Source organism: Ctenocephalides felis, unplaced genomic scaffold, assembly GCF_003426905.1.
Source record: "Ctenocephalides felis isolate EL2017-DRISC unplaced genomic scaffold, ASM342690v1 CF-g0.4_SCAFFOLD_03572, whole genome shotgun sequence".
Lineage (NCBI taxonomy): Eukaryota > Metazoa > Arthropoda > Insecta > Siphonaptera > Pulicidae > Ctenocephalides > Ctenocephalides felis.
In genome coordinates this window covers 35,307,118-35,314,583 of record NW_020539726.1, presented here as the reverse complement: position 1 = coordinate 35,314,583, position 7,466 = coordinate 35,307,118, and the positions used below count along the sequence as shown (strand labels likewise).

Below are 7,466 nucleotides of genomic sequence, written 5' to 3'. Positions count from 1 at the left end.
ATTTCTAGTTATTTTCTCTTTCTCTTTCTCTATTTATTCTTTCTCTTTAGATTTATATTCTATTTATATTCTTTATATTATATTTAGATTTTATTTATATTCTCTTTATATTTATATTTATATTTATATTTATATTTATATTTATATTTATATTTATATTTATATTTATATTTATTATTTATATACAACATTGCTTCCGCTGTTTTTACTATGCGAGTTCTTTACAATAAAGGCGGAAGCAAAGTTGTATGTTTTTAAAAGCATTTTAGAGTATTCCGTGTTGCTGTAGAGCATGATGATGTTAGACAATATTGTTAATTGTTCAATTTTAAACAAATTTCTCGAAGACGTTATTCATATCAAACGAACAGTTTAGAAGTTACAAACAATAAAGTAAAAATACGTACTAGGTATACTGAGTTCCAAAGCAAGATTTGAATTCTATCACTTTGTAGAAATTCTTTGAAAACCTTTAGTTTGTTTGGAAACTAGTATACTTCATGCACAGACTATTTGTTGCGTTTTAATTGGGATTTTAAAGTTGTTCTAGTGTGTTGCATCATTAGAAACATTGGTAAACTAATTAATTTTGAACAAATTTGACGAATACGCCATTCATATTAAACGAATGGTTTTTGAATTATAGGCACATATATTACATTAGTGCGTACAACTTTGTTTCCGCCGTTTTTTCAATACGAGTTCTTCACAATAAAGGCGGAAGCAAAGTTGTACGTTTTCAAATGCGTTTTTAAAGTATACCGAGTTGTTGGAAGACACCATAATGTTAGTATAGATTGTAGATTGTTTAATACACTATATTGATCAATTGGTTTAAGGTTTATGAAAGATTGAAGAAATAAATGTAGTACAACTTCTCTTACACATTTCACTCCAATAACCTCTTCTTTCCATTTTTTATTTTGTACTACCTCTTTGTAATTTTTGTTGGAGTCCTTTACAAAACCATATCTCTGATTTATAACATTCTGCAATCAAAAAAACATTTTTTTAACAAAATCGTCAAGTCGAGTTTCTTATAACAGACCAATATTATGGCAAGGCCATGTTATGAAGAACTTTCCATACTGAATTTTATTAAAAGCCAAGCGGTTGCAGCGCAGTCAGGCGTATTTCTCAGGTTTTCAGATACAGAACCTAACCCAGAAACCGCACAAATGTCGAACAAACGATGTTAGATACCAGTGTCTTTCTGACTCAGCTTCATAACGTAAGCGTAACGTTGCAGTTTACGTGTAAAACGCCTGAATGCACAGCAAATACAATGACATTTTGACAGTATTCAGTATGATTCAGTAGCATAGAATTTATTTTCCATTTATATAAGTCTTTGTAATAATATCATCCTGTGCACTGATCTTTATATAATCCTAAAAAGCTACTATAAGATAATACCAGAAGAATAAGAAACATGAATATTGATAAAATATAGAATTTTGATAATGCGATTACGGCTTATTCAAATCTTTTCAGTCAAAAGTTTTCTTGTAAAGATCTAAAAATATAGATGGCTGAAGATTTTGTATTCAGTATAGAAATCGTTTGAATGAAATCGGACTTTGGTAGAGATTTATTTATTTTTAGACTTTGTGTGTGGATTTAGTTTCTATAAATAGGTATTATATATTTTTTCGCGATGTAAAAGAAAATTTTTAATTTGCTGCTTTTGGGTATTATGTAATTTTTAACTTCCCGACGGAAAAGTTTATGTTTTCATCTAAAAATCCGATTCGTATATTTTATGTTTTCTTCAAGTCATTCTGAGTCGATTGAGACCAACAATTAGAAAATGTGTGTGTGTGTGTGAACAGATTTTTTGCCGCAAATCGACGATTTTTTTTTTGCGGTAGATACTATAAGTCTTCTAGATCATACTAAAATATTACGGCCCTACGACAACTCGTTTAGCTTTAAAAATTTGTCAAAGTTTGCAAAAATTGGTTTCGTTTTTTTCGCATTTGTCAAAATTAAACCTTTCATCGACGTTTTCTCAAAAACATCTGAACCGATTTTAAAAATATAAAAGCCATTTGATGTATCTCGATGAGGATTATCGTTTCTCAGTTTTGTGCGACGATCGACCGAGCCGTTTCTTTGTAATTTGGAAAAAAATGTTAAACTTTTCGTCCACATTTAAGCTCATACTACCGACTCGATTTTAAAAAATCAAAAACTGTTCGAAAGATATTAGTTGGGAATGATACTGATTAGTTTTAGGTGAAAATCTACCGAGCCGTTTTCTTGTAATTAACTGTTGAAAAAAAAATTAAACCGGTTTTTATGGAACTTTTTTTGGCGATAAGTATCAAGATCTTATAGAACTTACTGAAATATTACGGCCTTACGACAAGTAGTTTAATTTTAAAAATTCATCAAAATTTAAGAAAATGAGTAGTTTTTTTGACGTTCGTTAAAACTAAAATTAAACGATTTACTAGGTATAACGATATAGTACTTGGTCTTAATAAACGTACTAAACAATTAAAGTCCTACAAAAAACTGGCTCAATTATTAAAATTATTGATTCTTGAAAATTTGCTTTTAAAAAATACTCTGACCGGGTTGACGTGTTCGATTTTCAATAATGTGTAATAAATCCACTTGGAATACTTTTAATCACTCATAAATTAATTTATTTTATATTGATGAAGTTGATTATTTACACAAATCAGGGGAAGTTCATGTAACTTGCCTCAAGGCAAAATACTAAACCAACTAATTTTCTTTTAATTCTACAATATTACTATATTTTTATAATCTGATACACCCTGAGAAATTTCCTTAACAAACTTCAGAAAGATTTAGCAAAATCCGAATAATTATTTTGGAGGATTATATTTACATACATCATTACAGAAGAATTTTATATATAAGATGTATCAGCAAAATTTGTTATCAGTATGATAAGTTAAATTGCAAATTATGCTTAATTATCAAACTGAAAGATCAGATTTCTGTAAAATTATTTTGTTTTACCAGGGGGCGTAGCTCAAGTGGTAGAGCGCTCGCTTAGCATGTGAGAGGTACCGGGATCGATACCCGGCGCTTCCAAATAATTATTTTATTCACTTTTATATTTTTTTTCGCTAATAATTTTGTAATGACCATACGTATACTTATGCGTACATTAAATTTTATAGCATATTCCTTAACTTTTTTTCAAGTGTAGTAAATTGGCGAATTTTTGGGGAAACGTAAACTTTTTATCAGGAAGCTAAAAACATTTGTAGAAACTTTTGAGCAATTATTTGCAATTTGCATGAGATTTGTAGAACTTTTTTGACATTACCAATAAAATATATCGTTATTTGCACTGATATTAAAAATTTGAATTTTTTCTATAAACAACAATTTTTAGTTGCAGCTTGACAAATAATTTCTTTAAAATAACTAATACATAAATAAATATTTTATTGATATTATTCCATTTATTTTATGTCTTTCATTTATTTTTATCTCACTCATTCATTCAATTTATTATATTTTTTTCTAATTATTTATTAATATTAATTATTTTGTTTTTTTTTTATTTACAACATTTTTTTAACTCCCCGTAGGGTAGTTATAGTAACGGGCCGAATATATAAAATGAAAATTTTTGCATTTCTTGACGTTTTGAAGGTTTCTGAACATTTTGGCATACCTCAGAAAAAATGGATGTGTGTGTGTGTTTTATATATCCGCATTTTTTCGTGCACGTTTTCGGGCACACGGATCAACCGATTTGAATGATCTAAAAAACATTCAATTTGTAATGATTGGGAGAAGAGGTGATTAGTTTTAGGCAAAGACAGGTTCCGCCATTTCGAAGATACAGAGCTAAATGTGCTTAAAATGGCAGTTTTTGAGCAAACTTAGCGTCCGATTTGAATGATCTAAAAAACTTTCTGCTTGTATTGACAGAACAATTGCTTTTGAGAATAAAAAAATATTACATCTTTTTTTTTTGTTTTCCGTAAAATATTTTTGTAAATATGGATTAAAAATTCAAAAAATTACCCAGGCTAAGCACAGTCTGAGCGCCACTCTGGTACAAATGTGTTACCCAAGTGCGTTTAGACTGTTTATGTACCTGGAGCACTTTTCCAATTTTGTGAAAAACTATTGAAAAATAAGAAAATGCCGCCAATCAAAGCACAGTATAAGTGAAAATGTCGCACAGAATTATTTGCAAATGCGTTTAGACTGTGACTATACGGGAGCACTTTTTCAATTTTGTGTAAATTAGGCAACTATTTTTTGGAAATGAATTCGAAATGAAATGTCGATTGTTAATGTTCTGGAGATTGAACTGATTTATGATTTATGATTTACATTTGATTTGCTCAGATATAACAATAAGATAGCAAAAATAATGAAAGTTACAGTATTTGTTGTAATAATATATTTGAAAACGTTTGAAATTTCTCGAATATTTCATTACGGTACGGGAAGTTGCAGCAATTTGCCTTAAGGCACGATGCCATACACCACTAGTTTAGATTAATATTTCTAGCGTAAAATTACAAAATACATTTCTCAGTATTGTATTACCCCCTTTAGAAAATAATATGCAAAAAGGGTATCCCTTACCCATTACCCATTGTCATGCAACTTTATATGAAACGTGTACAATGAAGATCTCTCTAGAGAAGATACCTAAATACAGATTCTATTGTACGTCAAAGCCAATTTTCTAAAGGTGGCAGGAATCAGGGATTAATTAGCAATTACCTGGGGCCTACTCTGTGTACCCTATCCCTATCCATGTCTAGACACTTTTAAATACCCCATATCAGAAACATAATAAGGGTTGGATGTAAATATATATACTAGATTACCCGACAGACGTTGTCTTGTACCCACGTCTACAATTCAAAAGTACCAAATTTTTTAATATCTTATTTTATATTTTTAATATTCTATTTGATGTTCTGCCTTTGTGATTCATTTATGGTCTTAGCAAAAGCAGTGTATGAAATTCAGAAAAAAAGAGTGCGCGTAAGGATCATACGCGATTGATGTAAACTAGCTACTGTACAAAGTAGCAAATTTAGTTAAGTAAAAATAAATACATCATGTAACAATTTTGAATAATGTTTATTAGTAATATGGTAGGTAACACTCGTGATGCGTTGACACATTTATTAGTGTCAACCATTATATACATTTGTATAATGATAAATTATAAATTATATATTTATAATAGCATTTAAAATATGTATAATATTTAATGCATAATAATGTAATTAAAGTCATAGTTCTAATATGACATGATCGGTTTGTCATTGTAATTAGCATTTAGAAATGAAATTCATTAGAGAAATGAAGTAATTGCTTATTAATAAATTCTATATTATTCGTTCACACAGTGGATTATGTTAAACAACGCCTAAACAAATATTGTTTTTGCAATTACACTCATCATGTAATAATTGTGTTTGAAAAACTTCAAGTAATTAAAACTAACATACATTCATTAACTGTTTGTATTTGTTTACTTATTCGCTGGCGACATAATCTCATTCTTTGAGCAGCTGTAATATCTACCTTGCCTAAAAAATTGAAGCCATACTTCTATAGTTGTTTTATTTATCAAGCCCTGCACATAGCTTGATCTATGAATCATTTTCTTTTTTATGTGAACGTTAATGCAATGATCATCATCAATATTACGAGGTAATAAATTAATATATATTATTAACGTCAACAGGCACATTTATAATTTAGCCAAATATCCAAATTGTCCATTTGCATGTCGCAATCGTCTAATTTCATATACAGTATCTAGTTTAGGTAGATAATTTGGTATCGGTGGAAATACAAACCCGTTAAATTTACACAGTGGTAATTTTACCCGAATTTAATGCCCTTCGACAAGTTTGACATCCAACCTTATTATTTGAACCAATATTCAGAAAGCAATTATTAAGAATTTGTTTTTGAGCTTTATTTAATTTTTTTTAAGTCATTTTGAAACCAAGTCGATCACACACAAAACTATCATTTGTGGCCAAAGCTACATTTGTAAATTCTTTCATCAGAATCGACTTGTATAGATATCATATCATCGAGAGCAAATGACTCTCACATCAGCTTGGCGTAACAATTTTCGTGCATTTGTGCGGATTTACACCCATGTCGCGCCTAATGAAGTTTCACTCAAAAATAATTACCTAACATTTTTTCCACCGGCGCTCTGTCTATCAATTTCCCATGTCATGTTCAATATTCTATCTTTCGACACGAAAATCTATTGTCGCCTCTCGACACGATATTTATCGTGTAGATACATATGTAGGAACATATTGGCCGAGAAAAATATTGAATTATTACATAGATATAAAGCTGTTGACATATTCGCAGACACCTGCAATTTTTTACTACCCAAATCTAGAAAAACTTTTTATCATCAATCTATTACTCTTGGTTATTAATTTACATATCAAATTAATAACAAAACGTCTGGGGGAGCAATTTAACTTTCCAAGAGTGTTCTGGATGGTGGTTTTAGGTGGTATAATGGGGTATAGTGGTATCTCGTTGAAGTAATTTTAAGTCTTTTGACATCAAGATACCGTCGGACAATCTTAATTCAATTTGAAAATCACGCACCGTCATATGTGTTAGCTCTACGTCAAAGGTAACAAGATTTTGATTAATTGTTCGGGGTAATTTTATTTCTAGACGCCAATTATAATTTATAGTTGATATAAATTAATTTTGTTATGTCTTATATATATATATATATATATATATATATATATATATATATTTAACTATTCTCTATGTGTGTATGATTTGATACTTTTCCTAAACGGTTATTCGGATTTTGATAAATCTTTTTGGAGTTTGTCAAAGGAAATGTTTAAGATTTAATTAACGATAAAACTATGGTAATATTGTAGAAATAAATGGCAAAAATTACACTAAATCGCTTGTTATTGTTTGACATTGAACTGTCATCTGCTAGAAATGTCAATTCCCTTGAAGTTTGAATTTAGCTAAAATTATGAGCCTAGACAATATTAGAATATAATATGCAAGAAAAATGAATGTCTACTTTATTGTTGCCGAAAAGCAGCTGAGATGTGCCAGAAATTAAACTAATATAAGATACAGTCAACAGTATATGTTTGGCAAATGAATTATATAATTCAGTTTAATAAATAATGCAATAATGCAATAAGTCCAAAATTAAGCGAAAAAAATGTTAGGTAAGGGTATGTTATAGTAATCGCAAAAAATAAAAAATGACATTTCTTGCATATCTTCACGTTTCAGAGGTTTCTGAACATTTTGGCATATCTTAGAAAAAATGGACGTATGTATGTGTGTGCAGATACAAATTTTCAAAAATCGGGACTAAAAATTTTGATATTATCAGGTTTCAGAGGTTTTTAAACATTTTGGCATACCTTAGACAAAATTTATTGTGTATGTGTGCGGATACAAATTTTCGTCGA

At 29.4% G+C, this 7,466-nt stretch overlaps 1 non-coding gene across 1 annotated transcript; it reads left to right on the top strand.

Annotated features, from left to right (window-relative positions):
* Positions 1-2,999: 2,999 nt before the first annotated feature.
* Trnaa-agc lies at positions 3,000-3,072 on the top strand. Its single transcript has one exon. It is a non-coding gene; the product is annotated as a tRNA-Ala (tRNA).
* Positions 3,073-7,466: the final 4,394 nt, after the last annotated feature.